General features: G+C 40.5%; 1 protein-coding gene across 1 annotated transcript in view; it reads right to left on the bottom strand.

Moving 5' to 3' along the window:
* LOC132519256 (placenta-specific gene 8 protein) overlaps nt 1–7,973 on the bottom strand; it is a 33,286-nt gene extending 25,313 nt beyond the window's left edge. The window contains exon 1 of the mRNA XM_060147185.1: nt 7,872–7,973. The gene's annotated coding sequence lies outside the window, so the exon portion shown is untranslated. The remainder of the gene's footprint in view (nt 1–7,871) is intronic.
* Nucleotides 7,974–24,987: the final 17,014 nt, after the last annotated feature.

Below are 24,987 nucleotides of genomic sequence, written 5' to 3'. Positions count from 1 at the left end.
AATGAACACACCTTGTGCCCAAATCTTGGTTTCTAAATACCATTTTCCAATTAAAAAAAGAGCCTGAGTTCATTAGAGAAATGGATGATTCCAGGGCTGGGAAAGGGAAGTACAAGATAAGCCTGGAACATCTTGTGTACCAAAAAGTAAAAAAGGGTGCAAATATGGATTAGAGATAGGACCTCAGAGCCAACTTGATGGCTCTTCCAATGGCTAAATCTGGGACAATTTGTGTAACCAAATAATGTTAATATCTGATTATAATTCATAGACTAAACTATACGTAACTCTCTACTGATATAAATAAAAGAGTAAATTTTATTTACTCTGAGGGAGAAGGGGGGAATTCCCTGGTGGTCCCCAGAGGTTAAGACTCCACGTTTCCACTGCAGGAGGCAAGGTTCGATCCCTGCTCAGGGAACTAAGATCCTGCAGGCTACACGGCACGGCCAGAATAATAATAATAATAAAAAATAAAATGAGGGAGAATTCCCATTAATGAATATAGAGGGAGTGATGGAAATACAAGATCACCATTTGGCAAACACTACAGTAATAATTGTTATAGGAAAGACTCACAGATGGATGCTAAAATTAGACTTTGAAAGTATGATGAGAAACAACATATTTACACATCTCAAAGTATCTCCCCACAGGCTACTTATTAATTACAAAGAGTAAAACAGCAACTCTCTAGTGGATAAATCTGGCAGACACTATCTTAGTCAAGTGACCAAAGTTGATATTATCAGTAATGGGACATACTGATGTGCTCCAGAAAGTGGAGACAATGCTATGACTGGGTATATTAATAAATCTAGCTAACTAATAAATCTAGATAACTATGGGAATGAAGGTGACTAGAGCAAGCCTAACCCTGCAACAGGTAAAGAAACAGCAATCACTCATATTAGTCAGGAAAGGGAAATGTCTGGTATTTTGTGGCTTGGATAATGTTTAAAATTCATCTGTGTTCAAATATGATTACAGAGTGTTAGTGTTTTTATTTGATCCATCATGGTCTTATCTGATGTTGATGCTCTGTGAAATTGTTCATGTGCTAGAGGGGAACATCAAGACCCAGTGGGAAGGACAATATGGATGGACCTTAAAGGCATTACGCTAAGTGAAATAAGTCAGACACAGAAAGACAAATACAAGATGATCTCACTTATACGTGGAATCTAAAACAAGCAAACAAACCAAACTCATGGATACGGAGAACAGATTTGTGGTTGTTAGAGGTGAGGGGTAGGGCGTGGGAGAAATGGGTGAAGGTGGTCTAAAGGTACAAACTTGCAGCTGTAAAATAAATAAGTCCTGGGGCTGTAATGTACAGCATGGTGACTATAGTTAATAACAATGTATTGTATATTTAAAAGTTGCTAAAAGAATAAATCTTAAAAGTTCTCATCTCAGGAAAAAATTTTGTAACTGTGTGGTGATGCACGTTAACTAGATTTACTGTGGTGATCATTTCACAGTATATACAAATATCAAATCATTATGTTGTACACCTGAAACTAATATAATGTTATATGTCAATTATATCTCAAAAATAAAAAAAGACCTGGTGTGAGTGCCAGGCCAGCTTGCTGCAACACCAAAGCCTAGCTCACAGCACTGGGCCAGCTCCACAATGGCAAGAGCTGCTTTTCTCTTCCTTAGGGCAATAGTGGGACAATTGGTAACATTTGGATAAGATCTGTAGATTAATTAGGTGATAGCAGTTTGTCAATATTAATTTCCTGGTTTCCGTATTTGTACGATTGTTATGTAAAACATTAACCAGGAAAACCAGTGAGGGGTGTATGGGGACTCTGCGTATTACTTTTTTATTTTTGTATTTTTCAGTCTGTGCCATATGCATGTGGGGCCTTAGTTCCCTGACCAGGGATTGAACCCGCACGCCCTGCAATGGAAACGTGCAGTCCTAACCGCTGGACTGCCAGGAAAGTCCCTGTTATTTAAAAGAATATCTTATTGAGAAATATTTTACATACTATAAAATTCAATTGTTTAAAATGGATACAGTTCAGTGATTTTAGTATATTCATACTTGCATAACCACCACCATAATCTAATTTTGAAATATTTTAGCACACATCCTTTAGCACCCATATCCATTAACAGTCACTCCCCACTTCCTCTCACCTCCCCTACGTCCAAACAATCTCTAATCTGCTTTTTGTTTCTATTGGTTTGCTTATTCTAGTCATTTCATATAAATGGAATCAGAGAATATATGCTTTTTTTGTAACTGACTTCATTGAGTTAGCATAATGTTTTCAAGGTTCATCCTTACCACAGCATGCATTAGTACTTTTTTTTTTTTTACTGCTGAATAATATTCCATTGTGTGGATATACCATTTTGTGTTTGTCCATTGATCAGCTGATGGTCATTTAGATTACTTCTACTTTTTTGTTATTATGAATAACGCTCCTATTACTATCTGCGTACCACACAGGGTTTTGTGCGGACATTTGTTTTCATTCCTCTTGGGTGTCTATCTAGAAGTGGAATTGCTGGGTCAAAATACTAACTTTATGTTTTGCATTTTGGAAGGCAGCTATGCTCACCACTATACCACCAAGGCCATGTTTAGCATTTCGAACTGCTTCACATTGTTTTCCAAAACTGCTGCATTTTGTCTGCGGGTCCCATCATTGTGGCCAACATTTGTTATTGTTTGTCTTTTTGTGTGTTATTGTTCCAACATTTTTCATAAATCTGAAATTATTTCTAAAAAATAAGAAAACAAAAGAGAATATGGGAAGAGGAGAGCCCCCATAGGACTTAGAGTGAAAAATACAAAAGCAATCTGTTACAAAAGCTGTAAAACGTACATTCCCAAATCCAAGTGGTATATAATATAAACATAGCCATAAGAAGATTTTTGAACTGTGGTTGCATTTCCCACTTATAATTCTTAGGAACCATCCTAAAGAATTTCTCTTTTTTGTATAAAACACCATAAAATGCATTCAGAATAGCTGAAACTTATTTAAAATTTATTAGGTTTGTCCTTTTATATGCATTAAAGTGGTTTTTTGTTTTGGTTTTTGCTCTATTTATTTATTTTTTAATGCGCCATAATGGCTTTTTACTGCTCTTTACAATGAGAGGCTAACCACTGTGGATCTCACAGAAAACACTGCGAAAGAAGGTTTAGTAAGTGAACAAAAATGGGGGGGAGGAGGGAAGGTGGCGGGGGGGGGGCGATCATTCGGGGCCTGCGTTATCTGTGGGTGTCTTTGTAGGCAGGAGTCTATCTTGAAGGGTAGGATCACCAGGTGATGGAACGAAGCGAACTTGCCTCTGGCTGTGCTCTGGCTCCCTTGCAGGGAGAAGGGACAAGGGCAGGACAGTCCGCCGGTGGCGGGGCGCGCCGGTGTCAGGCTGAACCAAGTTATCAAAGCATCCGGGCCCATCAGCAGCCCCCGCTTTTCCATTTGGGGCGGAGAGCCCACTCGCTCCCCGTTTCTGGCGCACGCGGGTGGTATGGCTTCGGCAGGAGCAGGGCCCGGGGCTTCAGCAGGGCGGGGCGGAGGGTGGGGTGGGCTTCTCACCGCCGTGACCTCTCGCCCCTCAGGATGGTGACTGCGCGCAGCGCTGCGGCGCAGAAGGTGTTCTCCGCCAGGCACCCACGTTCCGCCTCCCAGTACGTGAGTTGTGTACCCGGCCGTCTCCTCTGCTGGGACCCGACTTTTTGCCCCCGAATCCCTCCGGGCAGGCAGCGCGGAGCCCGAGGGCAGGGTCGGCCGCAGTCGGGGCGCGGCCAGCTCCAGGCGGCTGCGTCTCGCGGACGCGGGGAGGGTCCGCGAGGCTGAGACCCGGGCTGGTCCCTGTCGCCGTACGCGGCTGGACCTGCCGGACTTGGTGGGAGCCGAGATTGGCCGGGCAGGCGCGAGGGAGCCCGGGGTCTGGGACAGGGTCGGGGTGCCGCTGCCCGGCACCCTGCCGCTCCGCCAGCCGCGGCCGCTCAATCTCACCAGGCATTTGTAATACATTTTTTAAAGTTTTCATCAGATGAATGGGCTGATTAGCTCACTTCTGATCAGGAAGTAATACAGAAGGAAACTATCATCAGCAACCCCCTGCCCCTGGCCCCAATGATTTTAACACCTCTTAGGTGGTCCCCAGATTCTACTTCTAGTGCGCATGCCTGTTTTTCATTTTAGTAAGACGCATCCACAGCTTTCTAAACAAACTCGTTCTGTGGATTCATGAAAAAGGAGATAAAGAAATTGCAATTGTGTCATTTCTGTTGCTCACCCTTTTTACAATAATCACCTTGGTTTGGGGGAAAGCTTCCAGTCCTGAACGTAAGCTCTACAAGGGCAGGGAATTTTGGGGGACTGTGTTCTCTGATGTAACGCAAAAGCTTAGCTCAGGCCCTGGCACACAGTAGGTGCCCATTAACACGCCCGCTACCGCGGTCTTAGTGATGCCCGCTGGAGCCGGTGCACATCAGACACAGGCTAGTGCTCAGCCCTGAAAACGCAGTGGCAGTTCTCCCTAGAACTCCTTTAGACTGCCAGACATCCTATATCCCAAACCCCAGTACTCACATGACAGAAACCATAGTTTTGGGTGATAGCTTCCCATATTTGGGGCCTGGGAAGAAGAGGTGTTGCAGGAAATGCTTTAAAAAAAGGAAATTCAGGGTTTCCCCGGTGGGGCAGTGGTTGAGAGTCCGCCTGCTGATGCAGGCGACACTGGTTTGTGCCCCGGTCCGGGAAGATCCCACATGCCGCGGAGCGGCTGGGCCCGTGAGCCATGGCCGCTGAGCCTGCGCGTCTGGAGCCTATGCTCCGCAACGGGAGAGGCCACAACAGTGAGAGGCCCGGGTACCTCAAAAAAAAAAAAAAAAAAAAAGGAAATTCAAACTTTCTTTTGTATTTCTTTTTAATAATCAAATATCAGAAAAAAACAGGAAAGTCTATACAAAATGTTTGGTGGTTATCACTAGGTGATTGGCTGGTAGATATTTTTATCTTTATAATTTTGAGCATTGTCTGAAAAAATTTTTTACAATTAGCATTTATTCCTTTTATAATCAACACAAGAAATACCCATTTTGGAAACAAAAAGCAAATGCAGTGACAAAAAACAACAACAAAAAAAGAAAGTAAAGGGTTGTGCTGATTATCCTATAGCTGTCTGAATTTTTTTCTCCTTTGCCCCTGGCCAGTACCTGGCACAAGTTGGCATTCAGTAACCAATTGCTGAATTAATGAATTTATACCCTTCCCATGATCTCTCTCAGGAAAAACATATTCATTTAACTTGCTTATTTTTTTAAGAAGTCTATGCTATGATTTTGAATAGAATGATCTGAAGATTTCAAAATAAAAACTTGCCTGCAATTATCTAACCATCCTTTCCTTTTCCTAACTGTCCTCACTCTGTACATACTTTATATATCTGTGTATTCAGATTGGCTGCTGTTAGCCCTTAAAGCAGAGACTGGAGCATTCTCTGAGTGCCTTTGAAGTTCAGTCAATGGTAATCTGCACATTTTGTAGCCAGCAGCTTCATGGGAAATATCCATGTGCTGACTGCCAGTTAGTTTGTACCACAGTTTACTTTCTCAGTGTAGTGGCCTCAACAGTCTTTAGCCCCAAAGTCAAAAGCTCTCTGTTTCTTTCACTACTTTTGACTTCCTCTTTTGAATACGGAAAACTGGGGCACCCCAGGTGTTTCTGTGGACTTTAGCACCTAGAACTGAGCAGAGATTGGGGGCCCCAGGAGGTTTCAAGGTTCACCTCTAGTGAAGGTTACCTACAGCAGGGGGGAAGGCTACTCTATCCGGCCCAGCCCAGAACAACAGCACTAGGAACCAGCGCCCCAGACTTCTTTTTGACAAATGTGGCTTATTCTGAAAGAGGTTTTGTAACTTCTCACATGAGATTTCTTACTCCAGAAAGAGCTCCCTGGTAGCTATCAAACAGAAGAGAAAACAAGCACACTTACTTCCGTGCAGCTCTGTGGTTTAAATATCATTTCACAATTCTAGGCATCCTTTAGGTTACAATAAAATATAAAATAAAAACGAACTCAAAATATCCTAAACGGTTGCAAATCTCTTTGCTTCAGCCATTAAATACCCAAGTCTTTAACCTTAACCATTCAAGGTGAAAGATCGACAGCAGGAGTTAAGGGGAAGATAACAAAAGACAACTTCCCTGAAATCATTTTAGTGCCCAGTAATGTTTCCAAGAATTTCTGGGACCTTGTCTACAAGCTTGTCTCCTCCGTTCAGTCGTCTTTTCAATGCTTACTGTGCGTAAAAACCACTTGGAGAGTTTGTTTACGATATAGATTCCTGGGCACTATCCTTCGAGACTGTGTTTAGGTGGGATGGGCTGGGGTCCAGGAATCTGTACTGAGCACCCTCAGGGCTGCTGCCCCTATGGCATAGGGTGCTGTCATGTAGAGAAATGTGGCCCCTCTGCATAGACACAGCTTGGTGAGAATTAGAAAAATACCATCCCTTTCTCCAGGCAGATGTAGCCATGCCAGGGCCTCCAGCTTCCCCGAGGAGCACAGGCTGAACTAGCCCCACTCACCCCTGGGCTGCCTGCCCATGCAGAGGCCTGGCGTCTCAGGAGATTCCAGCATCAGTGCCCTTACAGAGGACACTTGGTAACCCATGGCCCTAGGCATTTTTATTTCTCTTCTGTTAAGAATAACTGCAGATCCAGCCCACATTAGCAAACATTACTGGACACCCAACGTGTGTAGCGCTTGTGTTAGATATGGTAGGGGTTCAGGAGAGTCTGTAGTTTCCTCTCCACAGCCGGTAGCTCTGCCCATCACTGAGGGACCACACAGCTGTTTCATGTTGTCTTTGATGCCACAGAGCAGACAGGTGACAAAAAAAGTTGGTGGGGGCCACTCCGGAAAAAGGAAAAATGGAGGCAGGAGGAATTGAAATGGGAATCTTGGTGGACAAGATTTGAAGAGAGACTGAGACCCCTTTCTTTAGAAGACCCCTTTCATGGAATGACCTCAATGCCCAGAAACCTTGCAGGATTTGGCCCACATTTTAAACACCCTAATTTCATCCATTAGTTTTAGTTACAACTAATCTTATACCTGTCTCCCTGCCCTGGAAAACCTCACTCTTGAGAAGGACAGCCCCTATCTTATTAATATTAATTAGTATTAATCTACTACATTAATTACGTTAATATTAATCAATATATCACTTAGATTTTCCTTTTCTTTCTAGTGTTTATCAATGTTAAATTTTAATTTTTTTTGCTTTGATTGAAACATTTCCATTTCCTAATTTCTCATCTCAGAAGTTAACAAATGTGAGATGAGAAGGGTCTCTTTCTTTATACATATAAATAAAGCACCAGAATTTAAGTTTGAAGCCTTCTAGTGTGTTTTTCTTACTGTCATACCAAAAATTCAAGGATTCTCATGATTCATTAGCTAAATCTATAAAATTCCGTCTTCTTTTTCTAATGGAAAAAAAATCAAGCAAAATAGTTTCAAAAGAAATTAGACTAGCACGAGTAAACATGCCTATGTATGAAATAAAGAGTGAAATTAATGATAAAGTTATAAACACAATGCCTAATATATGTATCCTGCTGAAAGCAATAGTTGATGAGGATTCAAGACTACTTTATGAAAAGCATGGCATCTCACACATGCCTGGTACATGTTGAATTTGACTAACTTAACTAAATTTAAAGCAATTAGATAAGAGAACATTGGTCTTTCGGCTGGACCTCGAAATATTGCATGTTAGAAATAATAACAAGAAAATCAAATACTATTAAAGAAAACTTTTTTTCCCCCCCCAGGGCTAGATAAGCTTTTAAAGAAGTGCTTCATTTCAAAGTACTTACAGTTAAGAAATAGGTTCTGGGCAGGCTGTATCTTGTGGCTTGAGAGAGAATCTCACTAGAAGTGAAAGATACAGAAAAGAGAGAAGTATGTTTCCATCGCAGTATGCAGTACAAAGTACATAATCAGTGATTTTTCATTGGCCAGTGCAGTCTGGGCAGAGGAGTGTTCAAGGTATGTTTCTGTTACTTTGAAAGTGAAAGCATTTCTTGCCTGCAGAATTGTGTTCCTTCTCCTACATTGTGTTAAGTACACTCATGTATCTTTTTTTTTGGGCGGGGGGAAGATTTGATTCATTATATAATTTGACTGGTTTTACATGTCTGGCAGAGCTTACCAATTTTTAAATTTTACTTTTTCCCTTTAATACAATAAATAAGATTTAGTGTGTATTTATTGCCATTTTTAAATTGGGGAGCTTGTAGGTAGGGTTAAGGAGAAAACAGGCTATCTGGAATTCCATACCTAATCAGACACTTTTCTTTTTTTCTTCTGCCTCTTTGGACTCCTTTGTTCTCCCTGACATTGGTTAAGTAAATGCCTACTAAGTGTTAGGCACTGTACTAAATGCTTTTCATGTATTAATTTATTGAATTCTCCTCACAAGTCTGTGGGGTATTATCATCCCCATTTAACTGGCAAGGAAACTGAGTCACAGCAATGCTAAGTGGCTACAAGTTGGCAGCTAGGAACTGGCTGAAAAGGGACTGTAATCTGTGTCTGTTGAGGTCTGCACCACATCCTGCCTCACGTTCTCACCCTATAGTCTGACGCTAGCCTCGCTCTAGTGGGAAACATCCGCTGTTCCTCACAACCTCAGAGGGAGTGAGAAGGCTGGCCACTTTCATGCCTGAAAGGCTCAAATTACGGAATCAGAAATCAAAATGTTTTGAACAGGTATTTCAAAAGGAAGAAATTCAAATGTAAAAGAAACGGTATAAAGAGATTGGGTGCGATGTAGTAAAAAGTGCCATAGTTTGTAGCTGAGCTGACAGGGGATAAAATCCTCGTTGTTCAACCTCTTATCTGTGTGGACTTGGAAAGTCAACTAAAAAGTCTAAACTTTGGTTTCCTTACCTCTAAAATTAGAAAAATAAGGTTTACCTACCAAAGTCATTGGGTGTCATTGATAAGGCTTAGTCTGTTTTATTTTATTATTATTTTTAAATTAAAAAAAATTTTTTTTTAGTCACGCCGCACTGCATGTGGGATCTTATTCCCTGACCAGAGATCGAACCCGAGCCCCCTGCAGTGGAAGCGTGGAGCCTTAGCCACTGGACCGCCAGGGAAGTCAGGCTTAGTCCATTTTAATGTTCAATGTATGTTAGCTGATATCACTGAAAGACTGTTGAGATACCAACTATAATCTGAAACAATGATCCCCCCGCACACCTCCCACCCAGGTGACATCCAGTATTGACAAGGTTTTGCAAAATGGATGATAGACTCATTGATTTTTGGTGGCATTATAAAATGGTACTCTCTTTTTGGCAGTCAGTATTGGCTATACATACATAGCAGAATCAAAAAATAGATTTATCCTTTGGCCCAGCAATTTCACTAAGAGTGAGTGTCTTCTTAAATTCTGTGCTCATAGGCATTTTGTTTACCTCACCCTGGTCCCAGGCCTGAAAGAATACAGGAAAGAAAGGGTCAAATCATGTCAAGTCTGTGTTTAGCCTGCTATGCTACCCAGAGTAAGGGATAAAAGAGCTTAACTACATAGTCTACCCCTTTGAGCTACACTGGGGGCAGTGGGAGAAGAACACTCAACGACAGTGAATTCTATGTGAAGTAAACCTTTTTTAAAATTTTGAAACAATTTTTGACTTAACAGAAAAGTTGCAAAAATAGAAGAGTTCTCATATGCCCTTCACCTAGCTTCCTTTAAAATTAACATCTCATATAGTAAGATGATCAAAAATTGAAAATTAACAGTGGTACAAGAGCATTAACTCAACCACAGACAAAACTATTTGAATCTTAATAGTTTTTCCATTCTCTGTTCAAGGATCCAATCCAGGATTCCACCCTGCATTTAGTTGTCATCTCTCTCTTTAGTCTCCTCCTATCTGGAGAAGTGCCCCAGGTTTTTCTTGCTTTTCATGACTTTGACATGTTTGAAGAGTACCTATGTGGAATTAACCTCTTCTCCAAGGAGCCCTGGGTCTTTTCATTGGAGAACAGCATTTAGAAAAGATCTGGGTGCTAGGCGGGCTCATTGCTGTTGGGTTCTCATTGCTTTTAGGCTCCTTCAGTAAAGAGAGGGGATATATGTATATTTACTCATACACATGAATGAATGTGTGTACATGTACATATATGGATATGCATACATATGCCCATCATTATCAATCAAAACTGTGACTTTACACTGATACCTCTAATTCTAATCCAATTCCATGAGGTTTAATTCTAGCTTTCCTCCTTGCCTTATTTTAAGTTCTTTTTCAGACAGTAAAAAACTTAGCTTTCATTATCTACAATATATTTACTTATTTGTTCAATCCAACCCTTTTATGTACACATGGTGCTTTCAGAATTGCTAACCGACACCTCTGTAAGAAACCAATTTACCAACTAGATTACAGTGTTGTGTACAGTTCTTTTTGCTTTTTTAGCTTTACAGGATCAAGTCAAAACACTGTTTTCCAAAGTTACTTAGGTTACTTCTTTTCTTTCCTGTCCCCTTTGGTGTGGTAATGTAAGATCTATTCAGAAAAAGGTCACTCCCTCTTCATCTCTGCTGTCCTGTTACCATCCCCTCACCCCCCTTTCCTATCCATCCCCTGTCTTTTTAGTTTCTGGTTTATCTTCCTTTATCTATTTTGTACTTATGTGGAGAGGAACTGAGACCCAACCCACAGCCCCAGCTTTGCACACCTTTGTGAATATACCAAAACCCACTGAATTGTGCTTTAAAAGGGTGAATTTTATGGTATGTGAGTCATATGTCAAATTTTAAAAAGCCGTGAGTTAGAAATCCTTTTTATTCTTAAAAAGGAAACAGCTGGAGCTAAGCTCTGTGTTCAATGCCATTCTCTAATCAGCATCTAGAATAACTGGAGCTATCATATCGAATAGAGGGCCAGTTTCTTGTGAAATTATAATTAATATTCTTCTAGCCAGAAAACTGGCCATGATATAAAAATTTTCAAGAAAATTGAGCATTTCCAGATGCACATGAGGGCAAAACATTTCTGTCTCAGGCTTTTATCAGGTCACGTGTAAATGAATCTTGATTTCCTTTGCTTGTCCTCTGGGCCCATTGTTATAAAAGTTCTTAGAAATCTTGGCAGCTCTGCAGAAGAAGTCATATCCTGTACGAAACAGGACGGATGCCAAAGATCATTTTGGTTTATGAGCTCTTGTTTTTTAGTTAAAGTATACAAGTCTTTAACCTTCCTGTGGAGAGAAGACTAAGAGTCTGTTACCTCTAAACGGGGAGGAGCTGGCTCATGCAGTAAGTGCAGCACAGAGAAGGGGTCCAGCTCACGTAGTTATTTCTCTAACCAAACATTGTCTCCTGGGGAAGGATAATGAACCAATAAAGACCAGATGATTTACAACACGCTTGGTAAAGGAGAAGATCAATATTACAAAACCAATATATGTGGAAATCTATTTCTGTGCTTAGATGCGCATTCAGCCCCAGCTCATGCCAGCAACTCGTCAGTTTATATCTGGTGGAAATACCTTTCCAGAAGGTTGCAACTGAGAACACAGTTTTATGATAATGAGGAGGTGCTATGGAAGAAGTTGTGACATTTGTTTCCCTATATATTATTGTGGGAATCCTAACTGCAGATTAAATTCCTGTCCTTCTGCAGCTAGATGGAAGATTCTCCATTTCTTGGAGTGACCCTGTCTGCATACTCAGTGGCTACAGACTTGTAGACAGGCCCAGCTTTCTTCATGAAATGTAGTAACTTCCATTAGGGAGAGGCTGTGTATAGGCTACAAGTAACAGAACCCACTTACCTGCCCCTTTTTCCCAAACGAAACATAAAAATAAGAAAGCAAGAGCCTGAGGGCAGGGATATAAAGAGCTCTTCAAAATGACTGGAACCAGGGACTTGAATAGGGTTGCTATCTCTTTCTGTCTCATCTTTGTTCTTCTTTATTGCAGACTGTCCTTGTCTGAAATAGGGAGTGGGTGTGTGCCTCAGGATAGACAAAATCATATAAAATGATGGGACTCATCTTGACAGGCTGGAGTGGAAACTGCAAAGATTCAACCTGTGGTAGCACAGTGTTAATGAAAATAATTAATAAATAATCTCTGATAACAAAAGAGTTTTATTTGAGCCAAACTAAGGATTAGCCTGGAAGCCAGCTTCCCGGATTACTCTGAGAAGCTGCTCCGGAGAAGCATGGTTTCCAGCACAGTTTTATATCTTGTCAGAACAAAGAACATTAAACAAGTTAGGGATACATATCTTCAAGGTTTCAAAAACAAGCAAACAAAAAAAAAACACACATAGATCAGCACATATAAAAACAACAAAACAAAACACATAGATCAGCACAAGTCAGCATGGCCTTGGCCCCTGGGAAGGGAGTCTTATCATCAAAGGAGTACCACGGTTAGTGTTCCAGGAAGAGAGGCATTTAATCTTTATTTTTCACTTGGACATTCTTTACTACTGGTCAGTGTGCCCTTTTCTATACTAATTAAAGCAGATGTACAATGTATGTTTGATAGGCCATAAACAGGCTATTATAGTTAGCATAAAATTCAAGTTAACTCATGCATAAGCCAGAATGACTTCCGTATATCTCAATATGTGAAAATTTCTTTTATCACAGGCTTGCCTGGCACTTGGGAGAAGCATGCTGAAGAGGAGGGCACAATTGACCCAGTGTGTCCTTTGGTCCCTGTGTGATGACTCAGTAGGAACCCAGGAACTGAGTTGTGTGTCTCTGGTTTCACTGGCATCCCACTGCACTCAGATGACCTCTCTGTTTTTACTTTTGTGTTTTGAAATTGATAAAACTCACATCCTGTTCTGTACCCATAATTAAGAAACGTGTACATTGCCCAATCGTTGAATCTAATTAGTTGTTTAAAAAATCAATATGAATATTATTGTGGCTCTGTGACTATTTTTTTTTTTAACATCTTTATTGGGGTATAATTGCTTTACAATGGTGTGTTAGTTTCTGCTTTATAACAAAGTGAATCAGTTATACATATACATATGTTCCCATATCTCTTCCCTCTTGCGTCTCCCTCCCTCCCACCCTCCCTATCCCACCCCTCCAGGCTGTCACAAAGCACCGAGCCAATATCCCTGTGCCATGCGGCTGCTTCCCACTAGCTATCTACCTTACTACATTTGTTAGTGTGTATATGTCCATGACTCTCTCTCGCCCTGTCACAGCTCACCCTTCCCCCTCCCCATAACCTCAAGTCCGTTCTCTAGGAGGTCTGCGTCTTTATTCCTGCCTTACCCCTAGGTTCTTCATGACATTTTTTTTTTCTTAAATTCCATATATATGTGTTAGCATACGGTATTTGTCTTTTTCTTTCTGACTTACTTCACTCTGTATGACAGACTCTAGGTCTATCCACCTCATTACAAATAGCTCAATTTCGTTTCTTTTTATGGCTGAGTAATATTCCATTGTATATATGTGCCACATCTTCTTTATCCATTCATCCGATGATGGGCACTTAGGTTGTTTCCATCTCCGGGCTATTGTAAATAGAGCTGCAACGAACATTTTGGTACGTGACTCTTTTTGAATTTTGGTTTTCTCAGGGTATATGCCCAGTAGTGGGATTGCTGGGTCATATGGTAGTTCTATTTGTAGCTTTTTAAGGAACCTCCATACTGTTCTCCATAGTGGCTGAACCAATTCACATTCCCACCAGCAGTGCAAGAGTGTTCCCTTTTCTCCACACCCTCTCCAGCATTTATTGTTTCTAGATTTTTTGATGATGGCCATTCTGACTGGTGTGAGATGATATCTCATTGTAGTTTTGATTTGCATTTCTCTAATGATTAGTGATGTTGAGCATTCTTTCATGTGTTTGTTGGCAGTCTGTATATCTTCTTTGGAGAAATGTCTATTTAGGTCTTCTGCCCATTTTTGGATTGGGTTGTTTGGTTTTTTGTTATTGAGCTGCATGAGCTGCTTATAAATTTTGGAGATTAATCCTTTGTCGGTTGCTTCATTTGCAAATATTTTCTCCCATTCTGAGGGTTGTCTTTTGGTCTTGTTTATGGTTTCCTTTGCTGTGCAAAAGTTTGAAGTTTCGTTAGGTCCCATTTGTTTATTTTTGTTTTTATTTCCATTACTCTAGGGGGTGGGTCAGAAAGGATCTTGCTGTGATTTATGTCATAGAGTGTTCTGCCTATGTTTTCCTCTAAGAGTTTGATAGTTTCTGGCCTTATATTTAGGTCTTTAATCCATTTTGAGCTTATTTTTGTGTATGGTGTTAGGGAGTGATCTAATCTCATACTTTTACATGTACTTGTCCAGTTTTCCCAGCACCACTTATTGAAGAGGCTGTCCTTTCTCCACTGTACATTTCTGCCACCTTTATCAAAGATAAGGTTACCATATGTGCGTGGGTTTATCTCTGGGCTTTCTATCCTGTTCCATTGATCTATCTTTCTGTTTTTGTACCAGTACCATACCGTCTTGATTACTGTAGCTTTGTAGTATAGTCTGAAGTCAGGGAGCCTGATTCCTCTAGTTCCTTTTTTTGTTCTCAAGATTGCTTTGGCTATTCAGGGTCTTTTGTGTTTCCATACAAATTGTGAAATTTTTTGTTCTAGTTCTGTGAAAAATGCCAGTGGTAGTTTGATAGGGATTGCATTGAATCTATAGATTGCTTTGGGTAGTAGAGTCATTTTCACAATGTTGATTCTTCCAATCCAAGAACATGGTATATCTCTCCATCTATTTGTATCATCTTTAATTTCTTTCATCAGTGTCTTATAATTTTCTGCATACAGGTCTTTTTGTCTCCTTAGGTAGATTTATTCCTAGATATTTTATTCTTTTTGTTGCAGTGGTAAATGGGAGTGTTTTCTTGATTTCACTTTCATATTTTTCATCATTAGTATATAGGAATGCCAGAGATTTCTGTGCATTAATTTTGTATCCTGCCACTTTACCAACTTCATTGATTAGCTCTAGTAGTTTTCTGGTAGCATCTTTAGGATTCTCTATGTATAGTATCATGTCATCTGCAAACAGTGACAGCTTTACTTCTTCTTTTCCAATTTGGATTCCTTTTATTTCCTTTTCTTCTCTGATTGCTGTGGCTAAAACTTCCAAAACTATGTTGAATAAGAGTGGTGAGAGTGGGCAACCTTGTCTTGTTCCTGATCTTAATGGAAATGCTTTCAGTTTTTCACCATTGAGGATGATGTTTGCTGTGGGCTTGTCATATATGGCCTTTATTATGTTGAGGAAAGTTCCCTCTATGCCTACTTTCTGCAGGGTTTTTATCATAAATGGGTGTTGAATTTTGTCAAAAGCTTTCTCTGCATCTATTGAGATGATCATATGGTTTTTCTCCTTCAATTTGTTAATATGGTTTATCACATTGATAGATTTGCGTATATTGAAGAATCCTTGCATTCCTGGAATAAACCCCACTTGATCATGGTGTATGATCCTTTTAATGTGCTGTTGGATTCTGTTTGCTAGTATTTTGTTGAGGATTTTTGCATCTATGTTCATCAGTGATATTGGCCTGTAGTTTTCTTTCTTTGTGACATCCTTGTCTGGTTTTGGTATCAGGGTGATGGTGGCCTCGTAGAAGGAGTTTGGGAGTGTTCCTCCCTCTGCTATATTTTGGAAGAGTTTGAGAAGGATAGGTGATAGCTCTTCTCTAAATGTTTGATAGAATTCGCCTGTGAAGCCATCTGGTCCTGGGCTTTTGTTTGTTGGAAGATTTTTAATCACAGTTTCAATTTCAGTGCTTGTGATTGGTCTGTTCATATTTTCTATTTCTTCCTGATTCAGTCTTGGCAGGTTGTGCATTTCTAAGAATTTGTCCATTTCTTCCAGGTTGTCCATTTTATTGGCATAGAGTTGCTTGTAGTAATCTCTCATGATCTCTTTTATTTCTGCAGTGTCAGTTGTTACCTCTCCTTTTTCATTTCTAATTCTATTGATATGAGTCTTCTCCCTTTTTTTCTTGATGAGTCTGGCTAGTGGTTTATCAATTTTGTTTATCTTCTCAAAGAACCAGCTTTTAGTTTTATTGATCTTTGCTATTGTTTCCTTCATTTCTTTTTCATTTATTTCTGATCTGATTTTTATGATTTCTTTCCTTCTGCTAACTTTGGGGTTTTTTTTGTTCTTCTTTCTCTGATTGCTTGAGGTGCAAGGTTAGGTTGTTTATTCTATGCTTCTTAAGGTGGGCTTGTATTGCTATAAACTTCCCTCTTAGAACTGCTTTTGCTGCATCCCACAAGTTTTGGGTCGTTGTGTCTCCATTGTCATTTGTTTCTAGGTATTTTTTAATTTCCTCTTTGATTTCTTCAGTGATCACTTCATTATTAAGTAGTGTATTGTTTAGCCTCCATGTGTTTGTATTTTTTACAGATCTTTTCCTGTAATTGATATCTAGTCTCATGGCGTTGTGGTTCTGTGACTATTTTTAAAGGCAGAGCCAAACTTCATTTTTCTTTATCCATTTGATACACCCTTACTAGTTGCTGGGCACTTTTCTAATCACTCTGCAGTTATTAACTTGTCCTCATGACAGCCCTATGAGGAAGGACTCTTATTAACCTTATTTTATGAGTGATGAAACTGCCAGGCAGAAAAGCAACAAGCAGAAGGTCACAGAGTTAGTTAACTGAAGAGTCAGGATTTTTTTTTTTTCTCTGAAGTTTCTATTCACTTATTACATGCTTTAATCATCTTCTCGATGCCAGTTTCAAATCTTGGGAATTCTGTTTTCCCTGGATTGCTCCTTCCTAAAAACCTCTATCTACTTGCCCAGTTTGGGCTAGTTGTTCTCTAAACCTGCTGGGTTTCTATCCACCTGAATCTTTTCTTTATTTGTCCCCAGGATTTTTCAGATTCTAAGTCATCCTTTTTCATGGTTCACTCTCTCATTTAGCTCACTTGCATTGAATGTGACTTCCTAAGACAGGAAGTATGGGAAGTGCATTTTTTGAGTCTTTCCACGTCTGAAAAAATTTTTTACTCTTCCCTCACACTTTATAGTTCAACTAGACTTATAATTCTATGTTTAAAATAAATTCCCCTATGGGAAGGAGGAATGAGGTGGAAGGGGAGACTCAAGCCAAAAGAAGGCAAGAAAGAAGAGGGAAAAGAGAGAGCTAGAAAAAGAGAAATAGAAAGCAGAAAATAAGATGGCAGATTTTTCCCCCCAGATGTAGTACTCACTTTAAATACCTCAGTTAAAACACAAAGTTCTCAGATCAGATTTTTAAAATAAAGAAATAGATCTAGCCACACATTCTAATCAAGATTTGCAGGAACATAATATACAGAAACTTTAAAAGTCAAGGGATAGATAAAAGTCTACCAGGCAACTAGCCAAAAGCAAGCTAGTGTCACTGTATTACTATGAGACAAGTAATATTATAATGCAGTGAAAGTGCATGAACCTCTGTGGTCTCTCCCCACATGGGTGAGCTCAAAAACGCATGGAAAAAAGCAAGTCAGAAGAGTACACAGGGTAGGAAGATATTTATAGAATTTCACATAATGAATATATGTTTTACAATACATATTTCCAAACCAAAATTATATTGGTCATCAAGACATGCATATGTGGTGAAACTATAATGGAAGTCAAGGTGGGGAAAGAGCAGGATCAGGGTGTGGACCTCAAGTATATAACAGGTACTGGTGATATTAAGTATCTTCAGTGGAGTGGAGGGTTCATGGATGTTCATTTATTATTATTTTGAAGCCATTTTTGTATGTTATGTGCACTCTTGTCAACAAATTTCCTTTGGAATTTTGAAAGCATTGCTCCATGGTCTTCTACTATCTGATGTGACTGAGGAGAAGTCAATCTAATTCTTATTCCTTTGTAAGCAATATGTTTTTGGAAGCTTTTAGAATTTTCTTTTTTATGCTTGTGTTTCTGAACTTTTACAATAAGATATCTAGTTGTAGATTGTCCCCTTTTCATTGTGCTGGCTCCTTTGTGGGTCCTTTCACTGCAAAAACTCTTATCCTTCAGTGCTAGGAAAATCTCATGTTATTTCATTCAGCTCTTGCTTCTGATGCCAGTGCATGTCTTATTGCACCTTCCATTGTTTTCAGTATTTCTGAAACAGTCTCCAGGACTTTATAGCAAAGAGCATCTCCCACTACTTTTTTTTCCCCCACTACTTTTTGGCCTCCTCTATAAGTATTCTAGAATATAACTTCCTCTAGTTTTTCTTCAACTACCATTTCTCCACCTAGTTTACATCTAGAAATTCACTGAACTCTCTCCTTTCTGCTGATGACCCTCTTCCCAGTCTCTTGGTTTTATTTTTTTAAAATTAATTAACTAATGTTTCTTTTTCCTTTTTTTTAATATTTATTTATTTGGTTGCCCCAGGTCTTAGTTGTGGCAGGTGGGCTCCTTAGTTGCGGCACGTGGGCTCCTTAGTTGTGGCATGTGAACTCTTAGTTGCAGCATGTGGGATGTAGTTCCCTGACCAGGGATTGAAACTGGTCTCCCTGCATTGGGAACGTGGAGTCTTATCCCCTGCTTCACTGGGGAAGTCCCCAGTCTCTTGGTTTTAACTATAAGTCTCCAGGGATATTATTTAAATGCTCGTTTGTTGGCTGTTTAGCACAAAGCTTCTCCATCAATTTTTCTGAGGTGCAGAGAGAATACCAATGGGGGAGGATTGAGTAGAGCCAAGGGAATTGGAGCCAGAGCCTGGATGAAACCATACCTGCATACCTGAATTAGCACCCAAAAATACCCTGTACTCACTAACTGTGTAATCTTGGACAGACAAGGGGATTCCCTTATCTGTGCTTTAGTTTCTAATGGAGGTAATAATACTAGATATACCATTGAACAAACAGAGGAAATCCCAGGCTCTATGCAATTTATATCAAATATCTTCCCCCTGATACACAGACGGGCACTAAACCTCCCCACCACGGTTTAGCTCTATGGAGGAGGGTTTCTCTTGGAGAGAGGGAGGGTTGAACATCTTGACTGCTAAATCAGGAAAAACTGGTGGCAGTGGGTAGCCATGTGTGTGGGCACTTGGGGTGAATTGAGTCTGTGCTCTCCCCCCACAGTGCCTTTGCACCTGCTCTTTTCACTCACTACCTGCACTGCCTTTCCTGTCCCTCTTGGCTAGTTGATTCCTGATCATCTTCTAGATCTCAATTGTCAGTTTCCTTGAGAAGCTTTCCCAGACCTTGATCATGCCAGTCAGTTCTCCATACTGTGTATTCCTTTCTGTTAATACATCCCCTCACTAGACCACCTCCCTCATGTAGTTTCATTGTATGACCTCTGCACAGATTCCTCCTAAATTCCCTGCCCCCAACCCCAGGCCTTCCATCTTGCCTCTCATCTCAAGAAAGTGAAACTGTCCAGTATTTCCTCTGCGTCTTGTTGACCCAGGCACTGTTTTCTCACTGACAAAGCCTTGTTTGTTTGGTTCTACTGATTAAGTGAATTCTGTTTCTCTTCTACTATTATTTACTGACTGCTTTCATTATTTTTCTTTCTAAATATCGTGTCATTTACTTGGAAAGGATAATATAGGTAAATGGTACAAAATTCAAAACTATAGAAGAGTGCATCGTGAAAAGTAAGTCTCCTTTCCTCTCTGGTCCCCCAGTTACACTGTCCCCTTGTATGAAGATGTTCACTCACCAGTTTCTTTTGTATCCTACAGGGATAGTAGATGTACTACAAGGATGTCCATCTAGATATTGTTTTTTTATTGTATACAATAACTGTACACTCCTCTTGGCCTTGGTTTTGGTTTTCATTTTAGCAATTTATCTTGAAGACTTTTGTTTCCAACAAAATCTAACATACAAAGTAAACCTAAATATGCACAACCTATATGTCTTCTTTCAAAGTATTTTATATGCTTTGTTTTATAGGTTTTATATACACATTTTAATCATTTCTTTTTTTCTTCTTGTCCATTGTAATTCCTTGTAGTAGCTACCGATGTTTTAGAAAAGCATAATAGACACATAACGCTGGGTCTGTGATGGTAGAAGAGAATAAAGGGATGGAGCAGTATCGAGAACGGCATCCCCTCCACAGGATCTCACCTGTGGGGATGGACAGGTGTGGAGGTAACCGCACCACGGTGAAGAGTCCACAGCAGAAAAAGAGTTGCAGGTGGAATTTTGCAAGCTTATTTCTTTTTTTAAAAAATTTATTTATTTATTTTTGGCTGTGTTGGTTCTTCATTGCTGCGCTCAGGCTTTCTCTAGAGCAGCGAGCAGGGACTACTCCTCGTTGTGGTGTGTGGGCTTCTCATTGCGGTGGCTTCTCATTGCGGTAGCTTCTTGTTGCAGAGTGCAGGCTCTAGGTGCACGGGCTTCAGTAGTTGTGGCACGTGGGCTCAGTAGTTGTGGCTTGTGGGCTCTAGAGCGCAGGCTCAGTAGTTGTGGCGCACGGGCTTAGTTGCTCCACGGCATGTGGGATCTTCCCAGACCACGGCTGGAACCCGTGTCCCCTGCATTGGCAGGTGGACTCTCAACTACTGCGCCACCAGGGGAGTCCCTCTTGCAGGCTCTTGAGCCCTGAAAAGATCATGGTTTCCCTGTCCTATCATTTCTAGTTCAAAATAAATGTTTACTTTTTGAAATGACATATCATTTATATGTGCTGAATTTCAAATGCATTTTTAATTAAAAATTTTTAATTTTAATTGACAAAAATTTTTAATTTTAGATAAATGATTAGAAGCATCTTGTTCTTTCTCTTGTCTCTCGCTCTGTGTCCCTGTTTTGCTGGGTCCCTGGGCATGTGCTTGGTCAGCTTCTTGGGTCGCCCAGCACTGGTGGGATGGTCAGCACAAGCCACATAGCTGGGCATCACAGAGCACTGAGAATCCAGAAGTGAACAAGACAGAATCCCTGACTATAGGTCACTCTCTCAGGGGAGACAGACAGCAGGGCAATTTCAGTTCCATGTGGTAAGTGCAAATATGCTCTGTTATCACCCTGGAAGGTCTTAACCTAGGTGGGATCTAAGTTAGTCTCAGCCATATATTTCTTTTTTCTTTTTTTTTTTTTTTACTTTTTAAAAATTTTTATTAGGGTATAGTTGATTTAAAATGTTGTGTTAGTTTCAGGTATACAGCAAAGTGAAACTGTTTTACATATACACATATCCACTCTTTTTTTAGATTCTTTTCCCATACAGGCCATTACAGAGTACTGAGTAGATTTTCCTGGGCTATACAGTAGGTCCTTGTTAGTTATCTATTTTTTTTTTCGATTCAGAATTAGGTATTTCATTTTATTTTATTTATTTATTTTTTATTTTATTTTATTTTTTTACATCTTTATTGGAGTATAATTGCTTTACAATGGTGTGTTAGTTTCTGCTTTATAACAAAGTGAATCAGTTATACATACATATACATATGTTCCCATATCTCTTCCCTCTTGCGTCTTCAGCCATATATTTCTAAATCACTAACCTCATTAATTATGTGTCAGTGTTCAAGGATAAGTTTATCAACATGTGCTGGGAGTATCTTATCACAAGTTCCTATTACCAATTACGTGCAATATAGCAGATTGCGTTTTTCAAAGATGGCCCTCTTCATGCTTATCCCACCCCGCACTCTCTTCTTCCAGTGTGACCGTGTGACTGATATTCTCACATGTAGGGGTGTGTGTTCCCTCTCGTTGAATCTGAGTGGAAACCTGTGACTGCTGACCAATGGAGCAGCAATGGAAGTGATGCCGTGTGACTTCTTAGCTCAGTCATACAAAGGATCTCCCCACCCTCCATGCTTGTCCTTGGAACCCACCACCATATTTTGATGAAGACCAAGCTATATGGAGAGGCCACATGTGGGTGCTCTGGCCAACAGTCCCAGCAAGGCCCTCAGCCAATAAGGCAGCATCAACCACCAGACATGTGAATGAATGGACTTCACATGGTCCCAAATCCTGGCCTTGAGGCTTTGAACTGAGGATTAGGTATGATGGACCAAAGACAAGCTGTTCCCATTGATTCTGCCTGAATTCCCGACTCATAGAAAACACAAAGTACAATACATGATCATTGTTGTTTTAAGCCACGAAGTGTAGGGAAGTTTGTTATGTATGAACAGGTAACTAATACAATGCACAAAGCTATTTATGAGGATTTTTTTTTCTTTTTGTAGAAAGATATGAGAAATTGGAATGATGGTGAACATATTCATCTTTATCATTTGCACAAAAATTAAAGCACAGTACGTTTATTTGGATGTTGATGAAGTGACATTTAAAAACTATCATCTAGTAAGATGCTTTGAAAAGCCAAAAGCAGAGTAGTTGGTATAAAGATAACTAACACTCATGTAATTCATACAAGGCTTGAGGCTCAGAAATTGGAGTAAACCCGAGCTGTTAAAGCCTACAGGTAATATGAGCCTACAGGTAAACAGAGTAGAGTCCAGCTTCCGCTAAACCCAGTAAGCACAATATTCAAACTTTAGTGTGTCTTGGAGTCACCAGTAATTGTGTTAGAAGTTCAGATTCCCACCCAATCCCTCCTCCCCTCCCCTCCCTGCCCAGGCCACTTCCCCTCCCCCGAGTATTTTCATGCAGGGTGGGGTTTGGGAATCAGTATTTCTGCAGTCTTCATGCAAGTTGACTACAGGCAACGCAACTTCATCCTATATTAGAAAACGTGTGAATTCTGGCAGTACAGGCAGCTTAGCCAAGGCAGGGATGACCAGGCTGGGCTCCCCTCGGAGCTCTTGAGAGCGGATGCCACGCCCCGCTGTCCATCCTCGTGTCCAGGGCCGGGCTGTGCACAGAGCACACTCAGGGGACATTGGCTGAGCCGAGGCCATCACTGTGGGTGCTCTTAGAGCCGGGCGCTTCCTCCAGTTTCATAGTGTGGCTGGCCCTTGCCCGAGCTCCCCAAGCAAACGCTTCCACTCCAAGGAAATCACTCATGCGAGAGTCTCATAAGAAATTTCTGCTTCTTTGATTTTGTTTTGTTTTTAATTAGTAGAGATCTGGGAGTGAGTAGAGAGATCTAGAGAAAGTACAAAGGGAAACATTCCTTTACAGAAATTGTTGGTAAATGTTATTTATTCATTCTACAACAGCTTTTGAGTTTAAGCTCCTTGAAAGAGTCTGTTTTTTTTTAACTGCTTTGTCCCCAGAGCTTCACATAATGCTTCGCAAATGACAAGAATTATAACAAAGGTAATTTACTTTTCTTGGGCGCTTACTGTGTGTTAGGTACTCTTCTAAACACTTTATATATATTATTCATTGTATTTTTACATCAGCCCTGTGAGGTAGGTTCTAATATTATCCCCATTTAATAAGTTCATAAACTGAGGCACAGAGAGGCACATAGTAGGCACTCAGTAAATACTTATTGAATGAACTATTTGTGGAGTGCTTCCTATGTGCAAAGTTATCTGCTAAGCTCTGAAGAGGGTAAAGAAATGAAGAAGACAATCCTGTCTGGAAAAGGATCTGGGAAAAGGGTTTCCAGTCTTATATGCCAGCCTGTTTGTGAGATTCCTGATCACACTGCCGGGAAGAGTGGACAGAGCCTGCTTCCTTCCATCTCCCACCTCCCATCCTGCCATGAACTGACATTCTTGGCTGAAACTGAGAAAGCAATGCAAGTCAGCGTGTCTTAAACACAATGACCCAAGGATGAGATGACAGCCGTTTCCTGTAGAATGCCAGAATGATAATTTATTTCTAAAGAAATTCAGATAACTAAGCAGTCAGTTTCCTGCAAGTGATTATTCAATAGAGTGAGCCCTTGGGACTTGACTGTTAGTGAGCCACAGCAATAAAGCTGAGTTCATTTGGGAGCTCAGAGGGACACAAGGGAAGTTTCCTTGTGTCTAGCCCTCTCCTTGTCCCCCCCGACTCCCTCCCCTTGCCCCATTTGTTATTCTGACCTTTATCACCCTCCAAATGTGGAAAGGCACGATCCAACAGTTTAATTTCCCCAAGATAGTTACCCTTTCATAGCCATCCACAGGAGAAATCATTTGCTGTCCTTCCCCACAGCCCTGCAAATGAGAGACCCTCTCCAAAAAATCTCCTATTCCATTGAGCCCAATTCAAGTGTCTGCATATTATTTGGTCTCTCACTTTTGAAACACTCTCCTCTTCTATATTCCTTGGTTTCACTCTCCCTTCACACGAACTGCTCCTTCTGAGTTTTGCTAACCATCCCTTTTTCTAACTAATGTCCAAATCTGAGAGTTCTTCAGCCCTGGCCCTCAACCCTCTTCTCTCTCTGATCTTCGTTGCTCATCTCATGCATTGCCATGGATTCAAGCACCAGTTTAGTGCCATCGAATCTAAAATTTGTATTTCTACCCTGGGTCTCTCCTTTGACTGAAACTCTTGACATCGCTGTCTTGACTCGTTCCCTTGGATGCCTTATACCCCTCAAACTTAACAAATCCCAAAAGAGCTTTCAATGTTCTCGAAACCTCTTTTCCCATTCCACTCCAGTCTTCCCCATTTTGCTTAGTGGCTCTCTCCTCCACCTGGCTGCTCAAGCTGGAAAACAAATTATCCTGAATTTCTTCCCTTTCTTCATGTCCTTCAGTTAAATTCATTGGTGTTCAGCTTTTCTTGATTGTACCTCTCAAAGTTTAGACCTACATGCTTTTGAAAGCTGGAAACCTTAAAAAGTGGCTTTTAGCTGTCAGAAATTTGTATCTTTGCTCTCAGTGTAAATTGCAAATTCGTGGGGAAGATTCTTCTTTTGTTCTGGGAGAAATAATTTTGTTTTCAGTTTTAGGGGGAAAAAAGTAGTTCCTTAGTTTGAACGAATCATCAGATGTTTTAAAAGTATATCTTCAGGTACTTCCCTGGTGGTCCAGTGGTTAAGAATCCATGCTCCCAATGCAGGGGGCCCGGGTTCAACCCCTGGTTGGGGAACTAGATCCCGCACGCTGCAGCTAAGACCCA

Source organism: Lagenorhynchus albirostris, chromosome 4 (assembly GCF_949774975.1).
Source record: "Lagenorhynchus albirostris chromosome 4, mLagAlb1.1, whole genome shotgun sequence".
Classification (NCBI taxonomy): domain Eukaryota; kingdom Metazoa; phylum Chordata; class Mammalia; order Artiodactyla; family Delphinidae; genus Lagenorhynchus; species Lagenorhynchus albirostris.
This window is presented reverse-complemented; position numbering and strand designations above follow the sequence as displayed.